This window comes from Gekko japonicus, unplaced genomic scaffold (genome assembly GCF_001447785.1).
Source record: "Gekko japonicus isolate JY-2015 unplaced genomic scaffold, Gekko_japonicus_V1.1 scaffold1127, whole genome shotgun sequence".
NCBI lineage: Eukaryota > Metazoa > Chordata > Lepidosauria > Squamata > Gekkonidae > Gekko > Gekko japonicus.
Window position 1 is genome coordinate 224,164 of NW_015159747.1, and position 16,646 is coordinate 240,809.

The window sequence follows — 16,646 nt, forward strand, 5'->3', positions numbered from 1 at the left end:
CAGTGCCATCCTAAGCAGAGGTATGCCTTTCTAAGCCCATTGACTTCAGTGGACTTCGTAGGGTGTGACTCTGCTTAGGACTGCATTGTGAATAAGCTACCCTCCTCGCATCTCTGTTTTTTTATGCAACCAAACAATGGCAAATAAGGAAGAAGCCAGTACTTTGACAGAGGTTACCATAGACACACAGCTGCCTAGATAAGTCTCCAGTGTTTCAGAGACTTTGGAATCAGAACTGTACGGCCCGCCAATATGGAAAATCTCCTTACCCCGGGGGGGGGGGTATAATGCAAATTTTGTAAATTTTGTAAATTCTGTAAATTTTGAAAAGATCACATGAAATCAGTGCTGAATTGTTGAAGAACAAAAAAGTTGTTTTTATACCCTGCTTTTTTTCTACCTTAAAGTGAAAAAAATGCATCTTAGCAGATTTACACAAGAATGTAAAAGGTCGCCCTGACCTGGATAGCCCCGGCAAGCCCAATCTTGTCAGATCTCAGACGCTAAGCAGTGCCGACCCTGGAAAGTACTTGGATGGGAGACCTCCAAGGAATACCTGGGCCGGGACGCAGAAGCAGGTAATTAAAGCCACCTCTCTGAAATGTCCTAGCCCCAATAGGGGTTGCCAGAAGACACCATGACTTCCAGGTTTGCAAGCACATACACGCATGCACACATGCACACGCACACAATACTCACAAAAAATAGTAAAAAACCCAGGACTGTTAAAGGTCTACTGTGTCAAAACACATTAAACAGTGATTTAAGGTTAAAATATGCAATATCTGTGCCTCATTGGACTTTCCCATGAGTGTAAAGATGATATGTTGGGGCAGCTAGCACCCATGGATAAGAAGTGGAGTTAGTTTTTATACCCCACTTTTCTCTATCCTCAGGAGTCTCAAAGTGGCTTACAATCCCCTCCTCTTCCTCTCCCCCCAACAGGCACCTTGTGAGGTAGGTGAGGCTGAGTGAGTTCTGAGAACTGTGACCAATGTTCCCTCGAAGCTGTGGATCTTGTGAGCAAAAATTCTACTTTAAGAGCTACTGGCATTAAAGTTGTGAGCAAGTGATTTGGGTACTGCATAAATTAGTTTGCTCTAAAGCCATCCTTACTGAGCTAAGACAAAAATGTGTGAGCCAGAGGCTAAAAAACTGTGAGCTAGCTCACACTAACTCAGCTTAGAGGGAACACTGACTGTGCCTGGCCCAAGGTCACCCATCTGGCTTCATGTGAAGGAACCTGGGTTCTCCAGATTAGAGTCCACCGCCGTTAACCACTTGAGCCAGTTTACACCAGCAAGGCGGGATCTAAATTGAAAGTAAATAAATAAATAAACCATGCTGGCTTTTGTTGAGGTGGATTGCTGAGATGGCAAGGCACATCAAGTCACTTCCGACTAATGGCAACCCCATGAACGAATGACCTCCAAAACATCCTATCACTAACAGCCTTGCTCAGCTCTTGCAAACTGAGGGGCGTGGCTTCCTTGATTGAGTCAAATGAACAGACAGGTCATGCAGAAACAGAAATATCCCCCATGATTATTGTATCATCCAGTCTCCCGAGGAGCCCTGATTGGCCAGAGTATCTGATGCAGGTTCACTTGCTATCTCTGCCACTCATATTTGCTGTAGGAAACATTGCTGTGCAGGGCTGCTTAGAGCAGTGGGCAGGAAACTACATTCCAGAGACCTTTATCACCCGGGAGGGGGGGGGGAGAGGCTGAAGAACTGTGGAAATCATAGGGTTGCCAGCCTCCCGCTTTTACAACTCATCTCCAGCTGACAGATATCAGTTCCCCTGGAGAAAATGGCTGCTTTGAAGGGTGGACTCTATGGCATTGTACCATGCTGAGGCCCCTCCCCTCCCCAAACCCCGCCCTCTCCTGGATCCACCTCCAAAGTCTCCAGGTATTTTCCAACCTGGCAACCCTAGCAAATCATGTAAATTGATTTCATGTGATGTTTGGGCTGAGTGTGGGAGCTGTGAGGGGGCCCAGAAGGAATCTCTGCCCCATGTTCTGTGATGGCTTTCTGAAGCCCTATGACGTAGTTCCATCCAAGATCATGTGTTAACTGAGGCTGTTAGCTGAAGACCAGGAGCTAACCAGGGTGCTGAAATAACACATCCTTTTTGGTATCTGACAAAGGGAAGGCAGAGGAGGAGGAGGAGGAGGAGGAGGAGGTTGGATTTATACCCTGCCCTTCACTCGGAGTCTCAGAGTGGCTTTCAATCTCCTTTCCCTCCCCCTCCCCCAAACAGACACCCTGTGAGGTAGGTGAGGCTGAGAGAGCTCTTTCAGGAATGGCTTGTGAAAGAACATCTCTGAGAGAACTTATGACTGACCCAAGGTCACCCAGAAGCTGCATATAGAGGAGTGGGGAATCAATCCTGGTTCTTCCAGAATAGAGTCCATGCTCTTAAACCACTACACCAAACTGGCTCTCAGACTGGGAGTTTGGACTCATAACAACAGGGCCTCAGTCAATTAATTACTCTCAGAATTCCACAATCAAGAAGGATAGATCTGCCCATCTGTCTCCAATTTTGATATATTTATTTCCTTCACTATGTTTTCCCCTGGAATTAAACCCAAACAAATGATGTCCATATAAACCAAGCTTGTTATTCCAATTTGGTCCTTGCATCTGTTAAGCACAATTTATTATGCTTATGCTAATTTACTGCTCTTACCCTCTACCTATATGCATGGACTGGTAACTTCCACTTCACTGTATCTGAAGAAGTGTGCGTGCACACAAAAGCTTATACCTTGAATAAAACTGTGTTGGTCTTAAAGCTGCCCCTGGACTCGAACTTCGTTCTCCCGAAAACCTAGCTGGTCTCTAAGGTGCTGCTTGGCTCGAATCTAGCTAAAATATCCTTGCAATGGATTCCATTGATAGGACACACAGCTGAAGCTGAGAATGACAGCAGCAACATTTTAGCATTCATTTCCCATTGCCTGATCTATTTCTCTGTCTTTCCTGGTGTTGCCATAATAAAGGAGATGTTGTGATGTGAGGGCGTTACGTGGTTTTCACTTGGTCCCTGCCTGCCCTGTAGCTTTCCTCTCACTCCCCCGCCCAGTCTCGTTAGGGAGATCTGTGATCCGACCTCCCGATGTTTTTCTGTGGGAGGCACAACAATTGGATTACAGTTTTATCAGCCAGGGAAGAGGGATTACAAAGAAATGTCCATGAATGACGGTTTGTATTAAAGTAGATTCATTTGGGCTGCAGGCAGGTCGAGGGCTCATTATTTTAAGTCCTGTTTTTTAAAAGACTGGATACAAAACTCATTGGAAAGATAGGAGGCTTTTGTACAAGACAATGTTTCTTCCTGCAACATTACCCTGATAGAATTCTTCTTTCCTCCAGGTACTAGTAGCAGCAGTGGGAAGAGAGACAAGTACACATATAGGTATGTGTCTCTTTCTCCGTAACACAGCTAATAGCAGCTTGAGGGGCTGCATGATGAACACCTGTCCCTTCCCTTTTTGCAGATATTTGAAGGCTGGGCTTGGCCAGGGACACAAGCCTTTGGCTTGAGCCAAAGAGCAAAAGGGAAAGGCTGTGGCACAGTGGCAGAGCATCTGTTTTGCATGCCAAAGGTCCTAGATTGGATCCCTGGCATCTCCAGTTAAGAACATAAGAACATGAGAAGAGTCCATACAGTCCTGTACTGCCCCAACACAGCACCCTATCTCAGCTAGTTCCTCTGCAGAGCCAACAACAGGGCATAGAGGCCAAGGCCTTCCCTTGATGTCTCCTGTCACTAGTATTCAGAGGTTTACCTGGTCAGCCCAGGCTAACCTGATCCCATCAGATCTTGGAAGCTAAGCAGGGTTGGCCTTGGCTAGTATTCGGAAGAACGACCTCCAAGGAATACCACGGTCCTGACACATAGGCAGACAATGGCAAACCACCTCTGAAATGTCTCTTGCCTTAAAAACCAAGTCTAGCTCACCACCGAGCAATGCATAACGCTAAAAGAGCTAGATTTTCTCTGCCAGACAATCTTAGGATCTCCTGGCTATTCTATATGCAATGCCATATGATAATAATAATAATTATTATTAGAGGTTTACTGTCTTTGAATGTGGAGGTTCCCCTCAGCCACCATGGCTAGTAACCATGATAGACCAACCCTCCATGAATCCATCTAATCCCCATCTAAACCTCCTTTAAAGTTGTATATCCCCACAGCCATCACTACATCCCCCCAGCAGCAAATGTCACATTTTAATCACTCGTTCTGTAAAGAAGTGTTTCCTTTTGTCCATCCTGAATCTACTGCCCATCAGATTCACTGGATGCCCTAGTCTCTACCCTGTGCATAATTTTATAAAGATCTATCATGTCCCCCCCTACTGTGGTTTGGGGGGAGGTGCCGATCATACGTCAATCGTGCGGCATGGCAAAGAAGCGGCGTGGCGGGGGTTGTGGGATTTTTAAAACTGAAGTGTGCGCATGCGCCGTTGGGTGCTTGTGCGCATCCCGTGGAGACTTGGGAAAAAAAACCCTTTTCGCGACGGGACATGGGCGGGCGCCGGATGCCACGAGCTACCACCGGAAATATGATCAGATGCCCGCCCTTGCCCCGTGGTTTCTGGAAACTAGTACCTCAGAGGTACTAGTTTTTTACGGCGCATCTTCGGCGGGAAGCCTCGGGTTAGCCACGGGAGCTCTACGCTTCCCAGATGTCACGGTTTGATCACGCCCGGAAAATCCGCCTATCTTCCGTCTCTGTAGCGTGGCTAATGCTCCGTGTGACCGCAGCCCTAATAGGCCTTTCCTCGTAATTAAAAGGATCAGGTAGCAGGTGATGTCAAAGAGAACCACTGTCAGAGCAGACACAAATGACTTCAATAGACCAACTCAAGAATCACTTTGATAGACCAACTCAGTAGACTCAGCAGAAAGCAGTTTTCCACCAAGAGCCAAAGGCTTCCTGGCCTTGGCCTGTAGCCCCGAGAGACCTGTGCCAGCAGAACCAGCACCAGCTTGGGACATCCCAGTCACTCGTCACCTGCTTTAACATTGTACAGGTGGTTTGCCGGGCTATAGTTCTTGTTTGCTTGCTTTGTTTCCTACCTTTGCTTGGTCATGTGAATCCCCTCCAGGTTGCTCAGGCACATCATCTCTACCTTGTCGTTGTGGGCAGTTCACAAATGAGATGCCCTATATGAAAAAGAAAGAATGAACATTCATTGCATTCAGTGGGCCAGGCTGTAACAATCAAATTTAACTTTTCAAAAATGCAATCGGTGCATGCAGGAAGAGGCTCTTTGGAACCCAGCAACTGCTCTGCATCTCTCCCACCCACCCACAGGTGACAGCATTATTATATCAGAAGGCATTTTTTCACATATTGACTGACTTATTAAATTCAGATTATGTTGCTGCTCTTTCTAGTCTTTAAAAAAAATTCCATTTTCACGGCACTGTTTTATCGATTTGTACTTTTACAGAAAATTGACTAATAAATTAATTATACAGTGAATGTTGTTGCTAAGCTATTAGGGATTCAAGCTGGGGGCCTAGTCTGGTGAGCTACATATCCCTCACAGGCCTCTTCTGTCACAGAAGCGAACAGTCGTTAACCTGAACCTTTTCCGGGTTTTTTTTTTTTTTACAATTCTGGCACTCCTACCTCGCTGTTAGTAAAGTTTCCTGGATGTTTCTGTCCTGTTTTATCAAGACTGAATATATAGGTGTTCCATTTTCACTCTGTACACCTCAGACATGACTGTCAAACCAGGCCAGAAGGGTACAAATGACGGATTAGTGTTCCAGCTGGTTCCAGCTCTGTCCACACTGAAGTAAGCACTACATCCCTCTGAGAGAAGACAAGGAAACCAGCTTTTGTTGAGGCAAACGAAGATTGGAGTGATTATCTGTGAGCAGAATCCTGGGCTGAGTTCAGACTGGCAGTTTGAAGTGGGAGGGAGTCGTGGCAAAAAAGACCCGAAACAAACTGTCCTGGGTTTTTCCGATCACACTGCACCAACTGATGCGGGAGCATACCGGGGAGGAGGCGCAAGGGAGCGTTCACACTGTTGGCCCAGAGGCGTGGCTGTAAGCAGCTTTTTCTGGTAATCCGGTTATGTGCGCCATTTAAAAAATATATTGATTCTGCACATGCGCGGATAAACAAGGCTGTGATCTCACACCTATGCGCATGCACAAACTTTTGTGCTTTTTTAAAAAAGCCACCACGTGCGCCTCATTCAGTGGACACCATCTAGACAATCCACAGCGATTCCCCAGGGGATGGCTGGTCGTGCGAGGATGGATTTTAAAAATCGGGATCAAATTTGAGCCGGCATAATGGCGGGATTAGCGGGCATGCCCGTCTGAACGCACCCTGTGTTCTTGAGTGGTGTAGCATCATCACGCACTGAAGTTAGAAAGGACACAGATTTACAGCAGTGTGGTGTGCCACCCTGAACCCTAGCAATGGGCAAGTGGCATGAAGCCTGTAGATCAGTTGAGCTGCAACTCCGACCTTTGCTTCGTCAACAAGGTGGCCCTTTGCTGCAGTTTAATCTTGTCCAACCCATCAGGTACAGTTCAGTGGTGGAGGGAACAGCTGACATGCAGAAGGTCTCAGGTTAAATCCATCTTTAATGGAAAGGATTTCAGGAAGCAGGGATAAGAAAGATCTTGGAGAGTTGCTGCCGGTCCGAAAAGACAGAAAGAACTGGGATAGATGGACCAAAAGTTGGATGCAAGTATAAGGCAGTTTTGTGTGTTTTCAGAGACTCGGAATCCGGTTATGTGCGTCATTAAAAAAATATTCATTCTGCGCTTGTGCGGATAAACAAGGCCGTGATATCACACCTATGCGCATGCACAATCTTTTGTGCTTTTTTTTTTTTTAAAAAGCCACCATGGGCGCCTCATTTGGTGGACACCAGCTAGGCAATCCACAGCGATCCCCCCGGTTAGTGTGAGCTAGCTCACAGTTTTTTGGCCTCTGGCTCACACATTTTTGTCTCAGCTCAGGAAGGACAGCTCCAGAGCCAACTCATTTATGCAGCAGCCAAATCGCTCGTTCACAACTTTAATGCCGGCAGCTCATGAAGTAGAATTTTTGCTCACAAGGCTCCACGGCTTAGAGGGAACATTGCAGTCACAGGGTGTCTGTTGTGGGGAGGGGAAGGGAAAGGAGTTTGTAAGCCGCTCCGAGACACCTTTGGGTTGTGAAGGGTGGGATATAAATCCAATCTCTTCTCTTCTTCTTCTTCTTTAAAGTGGATTTCCTTCATACCTTGGAAGCTCCTGGCTATGTTGAAATCCAGTCCTGGTCTGTCCTTTCCCTGTTTCCTGCTCAGCTTATCCTTATGCAGGGCATCATGTCATTCTTTGAACACGACCTTAAAAGTGACTCCACTAAAGAAGATTCAGAGCTGGATTCAAGCAATTTTCTTTCCAAGATATGCCTAAGCATCCTCATTCTGGTCTCATTTCATCCAAATTGCTGCCTGGGTTTTAAAAAAGACTTTTGTTCGTTAGCAGAAGACCAGATTTCCTGCTTTGATGTAATGCTTGAAGTTAGGTCCAGTGAAGTTTATTTCCATGGAAACCTGCAAAACAAAGTGGCACCAGCAGCCTCCCTTTGAAGAGAAATGCAATTGAGTTTCTCAGCAAGGTCAAGCTGCTCCGAACTGAATTTGTTTATAAAGGGACTTCAGTGTGTTAAGAGGGTGCCGGGCTGAATATTTTCTTCCAGTCTCACATATTAGGAGGTTACCGAGCTGACATGGTAGAGCAATGAGCCCAAATCCAGTCCTGAACGCTCACTATTTATATGCTGCTGGAATGCCACTAACTTCAAAGAGGAATTCCAATTTACAGATAATGCAGTTCAGATTTGGTTGGGGGCCCTTCCTTCTACTCTGCGCCTAGAGTGATTTCCCAGGAGGTCCAGCTGGCATGGGCCTTCAAGTATCGCAGCACGCCCTTCAACATACCCTGCTGCAAATATAACAAAGTGATAGATTTTAAAGCAAGGTGATGCCGTTAAGGTCATTCTCACACATGATGCTTGTAGCATTTTTCACCCCTCAGCTGGGTGATGATCAGTGAATGTAAACTCAACAGTGGCCAGAATGCTCATTTACTTCAAATTATACCAAATCTTTCTCCCCAACAGGGACTTAAACTGCCATATGTCCTAGCTCATCGTCTACCCAGCGATTCGAAAGCTTCGGCAAGTAGATAAATTGGGGACTACCCGTAAGGAGGTGGGCACAGCACTCCCTTTGGGAAGGTGTTAGCTGCCGAGTGTGACTTCTGAGGCGCGGCAGATCGAAAGATGAAAGAGCTGTTTCGGCTTCCCTGCAGTGGAGCGAGTCGGCCAGGTGGTGGCAGTGTGGCAGCACAACATCAAGAAGCCCTGATGTCATCAGCCAGCTGACAAGAATACATGCCGTCGGAACACGACTGATCCAGCCCGCAAATGAAGCCCCGGCTAGCTGCAATGTGTGTGTAATTAGAAATGCTGTATGTTGTCTTCCCTATCCCCCACGAATATTGTTAGTCCAATTGTCAAAGAGAAACTGTAAATCGCTCTGAGCCCGCAGGTGTGTGGGAAAGAGCGATCAATAAATCGAAAGTATTATTATTATTATTATTATTATTATTATTATTATTATTATATGTCATTCTCCGTTTTATCCTCACAACAGCACTTTGAGGTAGGTTAGACTGAGAGTGTGTGACAGGCCCAAGGTCAACCAGCAGTAGAAGTGTCAGCTGTGGACTGGGAAATTCCTGGGTATCTGAGAGTGAAACCTCGGGAGGCTGGGGTTTGGGGAAGGGAGGAACTTCAACAGGGTATAATGCCATAGAGTCCACCCTCCAGAGCAGCCATTTTCTCCAGCAGAACAGATCTCTGTAGTCTGGAGATCAGTTGTAAGTCTGGGAGATCTCCATACTCCACTTGGAGGCTGGTGACCATACAGAGCAAGCTTCCACGGCAGAGTGGGGATTCACCAGGGCTGGAGGAGAGACAGGGGCAGGCGTGTGACACTGGCAACGTTGTCGATGTCCAATCCCAGTAACCTTTATTGGCATAACGTTGTTGATGTCACTATGTCACTTCCAGGTTTTACAAAGGGTAGCTCTGGGAATCACCCGTAGAACCATAGAGTTTCCAGAAATTCCAAGTTCTACCTGGAAGTGATAGAGCGACATTGGGGACAAGGTTCTCTGACAAGAAAAGATCTAAGGCAACAAGACAGCAAATTCAGTTAGAAGCTAACTCCATGGATACCTGTATGATCTAACATGCCCAGAACTGCATCTCCTAACAGAGTATGGCTCTTGAAGACAGGCAGGTCTGTTAATAATGAAGATTCTCATCTGTCAAGCCTTTGGGGCATCTAAGTGTGGTCTGGGCACCTGTTTGGTTACCACCCCCACCAGGCACTGGGACATGTTTTGTCCAAGGCCCAAAGCCTGCAGTGGGTCACAAAATGAGTGGCTCAGGAAAAAGCAGAGGAAAGGTGGCATGGTATCTCCTGATCTCATCAGACCTCAGAAGCTAAGCAGGTTTGATGGGAGACCACCAAGGAAAACTCTGCAGAGGAAAGCAATGACAAACTACCTCTGCTTCTCACTTACCAAGAAAGCCCCTTGCTGGGGTCACCATAAGTTGGGCGTGGCTTGACAGCACTTATATACATCAGGGAAAAGAGTCAAGTCTCCTCCAAAGGGTCCCTATCCAATTTAAGCCGTGGAAAAAGAAAATCGATCACAGTGTTTATGGTGACACTAAAGAGTTTCATAGTTGCGAGCCAGGACCCCTTACAGAAAGCAAAACCCGTTATGTTAGCCCGTAAAGTTCACTTTAGACAAAGCCACGCTACTTATTGGTCTCCAGAGAATCATAAGAATCAGAAGCATGCATTAAATCTGCTCTGCCACGGGTCTTGTGGGATCCATAAAGATTTTGCTATAACCCACAAGCAAACAAAAAATGGACAGTTATTGTACAGGAGAGAATGTACAAGGAGCCAGTTCAGAAGGACAATTGTTCTTGGATTCCAGTTCAGAGGCAACCTTTTGCAGTATTACCCCATGGAACACTGAAGCTCATGTAGCATTGAGGTGCCTCTACGTTATTCAGCTTGGGGCTCTTTAGCTTGGAGAAACGACAGCTGAGGGGTGACATGATACAGGTTTATAAGATTATGCGTGGGATAGAGCAGGTAGAGAAAGAAGTCCCTTTCTCCCTTTCTCACAATACAAGAACTCGTGGGCACTCCATGAAATTGCTGAGCAGTCGGGTTAGAACAGACAAAAGGAAGTCCTTCTTCACCCAAAGAGTGATTAACACATGGAATTCACTGCCACAGGAGGTGGTGGCGGATACAAGTATGGACGGCTTCAAGAGGGAATTGGATAAACATATGGAGCAGAGGTCCATCAGTGGCTATTAGCCACAAGGTATAGATAGGAACTCTGGGGCAAGTGATGCATTGTATTTTTGGTGCTGGGGGGGCAACAGTGGGAGGGCTCTAGTATCCTGGCCCCACTGCTGGACCTCCTGATGGCACCTGGTATTTTTGGCCACTGTGTGACATAGTGTTGGACTGGATGGGCCATTGGCCTGATCCAACATTGGCTTCTCTTATGTTCTTATGTCTATTGAGTACTGCTCCTCCAAGGATCTCTAGGTGGTGTACATGGTTTCCCCTTCCCCTTTTTAATCCTCTCAACTATCCTATGAGATGCAGATGGGCCTTAGAGAGGGGGGAGTGGCCCAAGGTCACAAGGCAACCCACACGGCTGTGTGGGGATCTGATCCCAAATCTCCCAGATCCTAGTCCAGTCCTCTAACCACTACACTTTACTGACATTCTCCTGGTGTGGGACAGCAGAATTCAATCCTGGTTTTAGTTGTGGAACTTCCATGTGGCCGGCATGACTAAACACCAAGGCGCACAGAACGCTGTTCTTACTCCATGGAATATGGCAGGGCTCCCCAACATGTGCTCACGGACACCATGGCGCCCACTGACACCTTTCCTGGTGCTTGCCAAGTGTTTTTTAGAAAGTGGGAGGGGCCAGGTGGGGTTTTTTTTTTGCCCAAGTCATGTAAAGAGATAGCCGGCTCTGATGCCTGAAGAGGGTTTCTAACCAGCTCAGTATGTATACTCCCTTTGTGGTATTCAAGAAGATATTTTTAAACAGTACGCTCCTTTTAAAAGGCATCCTGTTAAGCAGAGCTCCTGTCTGTAATATTGAAAAGTTACACACAGCCTTGATTCCTGACTTTCTGTGGTTGGCACTGCCTCCTGCAGCAGCCCTTTCATGGCTGGGGACCCCAGCTCCTGGGGAGCCCTGGAAAAATGTTTCCCTGGTGGCAGAACAAGCCAGAGGAGCTCCGTATTTGGGCAGGAGATGGTTACAAATCAGGAAGTCTGAGGAGGACTGTCAGTGAACCAAGCCGATAAAGTGAATAATCAATACCTTTACTCTGGCAAAAGAATATATGAGATTCTTAATCAGTTTGCCAGTGCTTTGGTCTTATGTCACAGATGGCACCTGATCCTTTACCACTCTCTCTGGGTCCGCTTAGGAATGTGAATTCAAATAAGTAATTTACTGGCCCACCGGGCTGCCTAGTGCATAATAAACATCAGCTGTAGCGGAAACCTCGACCAGAGCTTCCCGCCCAAATAAACCCCCACCTGACTCACATTTATTGCAGATTCTTGGTCATGAAACCGATTGGTTCAGACGACTGTCAGTCACAGGGGATTGTATTTCTCCCTGCAATGAAATACTCTGCATGTAGGAGACGACTGCCTAGTATTGATCTGTTATTAATGTACCACAGCAGGCGCCATTGTTAAAATAGTGCTATAGCAGCATGCTGCCAGAGGAAAGATTAACACGTTTTTTTTAAAAAAATGGGAGAATAGAGCTCATTATTCTTCCAAGGTGGGATAGATGGCAAGGCACTGAACAGGGAATGGTGTGGCTGACTTCTCTTCAGCTGATAAAAATAGTGATTGAGTCCTAGAGTTTAAAGGGGCCTTCTAGGCCATCTTAGTCCAATTCTCCCACTCGATGCAAGAAATCCAAAACTAGAATGTTCCCAACAGATGGCTGTTCAACCTCTACTTGAAGACCTCCAGCGAAGAAAGTCTACCTCCCCATTGCTAGGCTTCATTGCTGAACTGCCCTCACCATTAGCAAATTTCTTCTAATGTTCAACTGAAATCTATGTTCCTGTAACTTAGAAGAGAAGAAAAAGAGATTGGATTTATACCCCGCCCTTCACTACCCAAAGGTGTCTCAGAGCGGCTTACAAACTCCTTTCCCTTCCCCTCCCCACAACAGACACCCTGTGCGGTAGGTGGGGCTGAGGGAACTCTTGACAGAAACTGCTCTTTTTCAAGAACAGCTGTGCCAGAGTTATGGCTTGCCCAAAGTCATCCAGCCAGGTGCAAGTGGAGGAGTGGGGAATTGAACCCGGTTCTCCCAGATTAGAGTCTTAACCACTACACAGATTAGAGTCTTAACCACTACACTACAACTGGCTCTCACACCAAACTGGCTCTTAAGACCATCAGATCTTTTCTTGGCCTCTGGAGCAGCAGAGAACATGCCTTTGCTGTCTTCCATGTTCCTTGAGTTGGTTGACTTCCCACCACAGACTTATCTTCTCCAGGCTAAACATGCCCAGTTCCTATGAGCTTTCCTGGTAGGACTTGATTTTCAGTCCTCCCCACCCTCTTTCTGCTTGACTCATCACACCTGGCTGAGTATGACTGAAATTACTTTTTGGAACAGCACACAAGTAGGAGTCATGGATAGCACAAATCTTCTGTAAGTCCTTCTAATACATAACACTGAAGCTGGGATACATTCCATGCCTGTTGCGTGTCACCAATACTGTTCACATGCAGACTTCATTATTGCCTTTTCCTAGTCTACCTGGCTAGGACTTTTTCCATTTCAAAGGGTTTCATTGCCAGGACTGTATTCTGCACAACCATATGAAAAAAGTCAGCAGCGGGGATCTAGATTCTAGAGCAGAGGTCCATCAGTGGCTATTAGCTATGAGGTATAGATGGAACACTATGTCTGGGGCAGTGATGCTCTGTATTCTTCGTGCTTGGGGGGGCAACAGTGGTAGGGCTTCTGGTTCTGGTCCCACTGGCGGACCTCCTAATGGCACCTGGGTTTTGGCCACTGTGTGACACAGAGTGTTGAATTGCATGGGCCACTGGCCTGATCCAACATGGCTTCTCTTATGTTCTTACGTTCCTAGATTATGAAGACAAGCTGGCCATCCAGACTCTACTGCCACTGTGTCTCTTTCCACACATGTTGCATCTCCTTTGCATGGGATTCCTTGGGGAATGAGCAATAGCGCACCTGGCCTTGAACTGTTCATTACACAGATTCATGGAAGACAGGCCCATCAATGGCCACAGGGACTGAATGGAACCTTCATGGTCAGGGTAGCACGCCACATTCTAAATCTTTTAAATAAATAGAAGTCGGGGGGGGGATTTTTTGACCTCTGTGCTCCTCCTTGTGGATTGTCTGGGGCACCTGATTGGCTACTTTGGGAAATAAGATGCTGGAACAGATGGAGCATTGGTCCAATCTCGGAGGGCTTTTCTTTGGCACAGGGATATCATACAAGATGCCACATGTGAGAAGGCAGACCATCAGATCTTACCTTGCTTTCTGCATCCTGTGGGACTTCACCAACTGCTGTCCTACATGTGCCCAATATCCCTGGCACATACCGAAGAGCATCATAGAAGTAGAGTGGCAGTAATACGAACCATCATAGAAGAGTGCCCCATTCACACATACTTCTGTGTGTAAAGTGCTGTTGGGTTGCAGACCATTGATGGAGACCCCATAGCATTTTGTCTGCCCCTATAGCACCCCAGGACTTCCTTGGTAGTCTCCCATCCAATCACTAACCACGGCCATCCCTCCTTTGCCTCTGAGACCAGATGGGATCAGGTGAGCCTGGGCCATCTAGGAGCCTGGGCACACGTGCCTCTTACTGCATGCCAAACAGTAGCATGGCAGACCATTTTGCTCAGCCTGTAGAGCCAAGGTACTGAAGGAAGACTCTGATGTGTGGGCTGTGCTACTGGGGCCAAAGGTGTGGGATATATAGGACATGCTGCTGCCCACTGTCTCTTCCCAGAGCCACAAAGCTGCCAGTACCCAGCTTGTTCCCAGGGCATCTGACCAAGTACAATTCTTGTCTGTCTCCCTTCTCATTTGCGAGAACACCAACCTCTTCACAATAAGACTTGAAGGGGATTTTGGCACTTGGGTCAGAATTTTTGCCTACCTCTTGGTGTAGTGGTTAGGAGCATGGGCTCGATTCTGGGAGAACCGGGTTAGATTCCCCACTCCTCCACATGCAGCTGGCTGGGTGACCTTGGGTCAGTCACAGTTCTCTCAGAGCTGTTCTGGAAAGAGCAGTTCTTCCGAGTGCTCTCTCAGCCCCAACTACCTCACAGGATGTCTGTTGTGGGGAGGGGAAGGGAAAGGAGATTGTAAACTGCTCTGAGATTCCTTCAGATGGTGAAGGGTGGGGTATATATCCAATCTCTTCTTCTTCTCTCTTGTTCCAGTGGAAGTCACATTTCTGTTAGCTGCTCCTCCCATGCTGTAGTTGATTGTGAATAAATGAATCCCAACGGGCTGGGCCAATATTCATCATCCTTTCCTGCTTTCTTAGGAGAAATTATCCAAGGGGAACCAATGATCCATGCAATTGGCCAATAGTCCAGAGGAGAATTTGCACCTTTATTGCAGTGGATGGTACCTCACCACAAGAAGCTCCCAAACCATTACAGGGCATATTTAAATACAGGGCATATTTAAATGTCTTTTCCTTGTCATGTGATCAATAAATTGGATGTCACTCTAAGTTTGTTTAGAAAACTGACATGCCCCACCTGAAACCTCCCTAAGGCAGCTCACAAAAGCAAAGCAATAAATAAAATCATAAAACACAGAAACGCAATGATGAACAATAATATAACAAGCCATAAAAACCAAGCCAAGGAGATAAAAGAAACAGCATAAAACAACATCCAGCAGTTTAACATGATATTCGTAAAACTGTCCTCAGGATAGAAGCAGACCATAAAAACAACAACAAAAATCCCAGAAGTTAAAGCCTGGGTAAAAAGAAATATTTTGTCCTGGCTCCCAAAGGAGAGTCAGGTAGGCATCGAGTGAGTCTCAAGAGGGAAGTCATTCAACATCTCTGCCCAAGAGAATAAACTCCGCCAAGGGTAGCAGAGAATGTAGCTCTCAGCTTTCACCTAAAGACTTTCCTTTTACTTCCCTTGCCAGCGCTAATAGAATTATTGCAGCCACATCTTATTGTTTCTTATTTTCTGCATGCGTTGTTCTGGTAATTGAAGAAGTGTAAGCTACTGCAACCTTTGGGACTGACCTTAGTCTTCTGGAAAGCCATTATTTCTCTGCTGCTGCAGTCGGAGTCGTCCATTTCACTCAGCGTAACCTGCATGTTGGTTTAAGCATTTCCCATTACTACGCCAAATCAATCATTTCTGCTTACAGCATGAGCCCGCTGGTTAATTAAAATAACTTTTAAAAATTGTGTTTGCTTTGTAGCCTTCAGATTCCTGTTCTGATATTTTTAAGTAGCACAAGTTTTACACATAAACCAAGTCCTAAAAGAAGCTCCAGGAAACGCAATATTCTTTGAGTTTATGCATGTCACCAACTTTCTTCCCGAGTGAGGACCACCAAGGCAGTCTACCATCAATAAAATAACATCAGAAATGCATTAAAAACTGCAAACCATTTGAATCCTGTAGAAAGAGCCACCAGCAAATTAACAAAAGCAATAACACAACATTAAAAAGGAGAACAATAAAAAGCAGTCAGCAGATTAACAGAAAAGCAGCAACAGAATCTAGCTGTAAGCCAGTCATCTAGGAAAACAAACCAACAATACAATAAAGCATTCATAACACATCCTCAAAAGTCTTCTGGAATAACAATGTCTCTGATTGACTCTACAATGCTTGCCGTGATTGTTCATGTCTTACCTCCTGATCCTACCTCTCCAGTTCACCCTTACCCATCTGGAGCGAATTTATTTTCTTTTTAAAAATTGACTCTTGATTTATCTATACCCCATGATAAACTGGGGGCTCTGACCTCCTCCCCCATCTACTCTGTGTGGGCATCAAATTTGTTCCAGTCGTTGTGAACAGGACTCACAGGTGAGTTAAAGGGACCTCAGAACTTGGAGGCAATGGCTAAAACTGGCAGAAAGCCAGTTTGGTGTAGTGGTTGAGCGGCGGACTCTAATCTGAAGAACTGGGTTTGATTCCCCACTTCTCCACATGCGGCCAGCTGGGTGAGCTTGGGTCAATCACAGTTCTCTCAGAATTCTCTCAGCCCCAACTACCTTGCAGGGTGTCTGTTGTGGGGAGGGGAAGGGAAGGCGATTGTAAGCCACTGGGTCATAAATCCTCTTCTTCTTCTTCTTCTTCTTCTTCTTCTTCTTCTTCTTCTTCTTCTCCTTCTCCTTCTCCTTCTCCTTCTCCTTCTCCTTCTCCTTCTCCTCCTCCTCCTCCTCCTCCTCCTCCTCCTCCTCC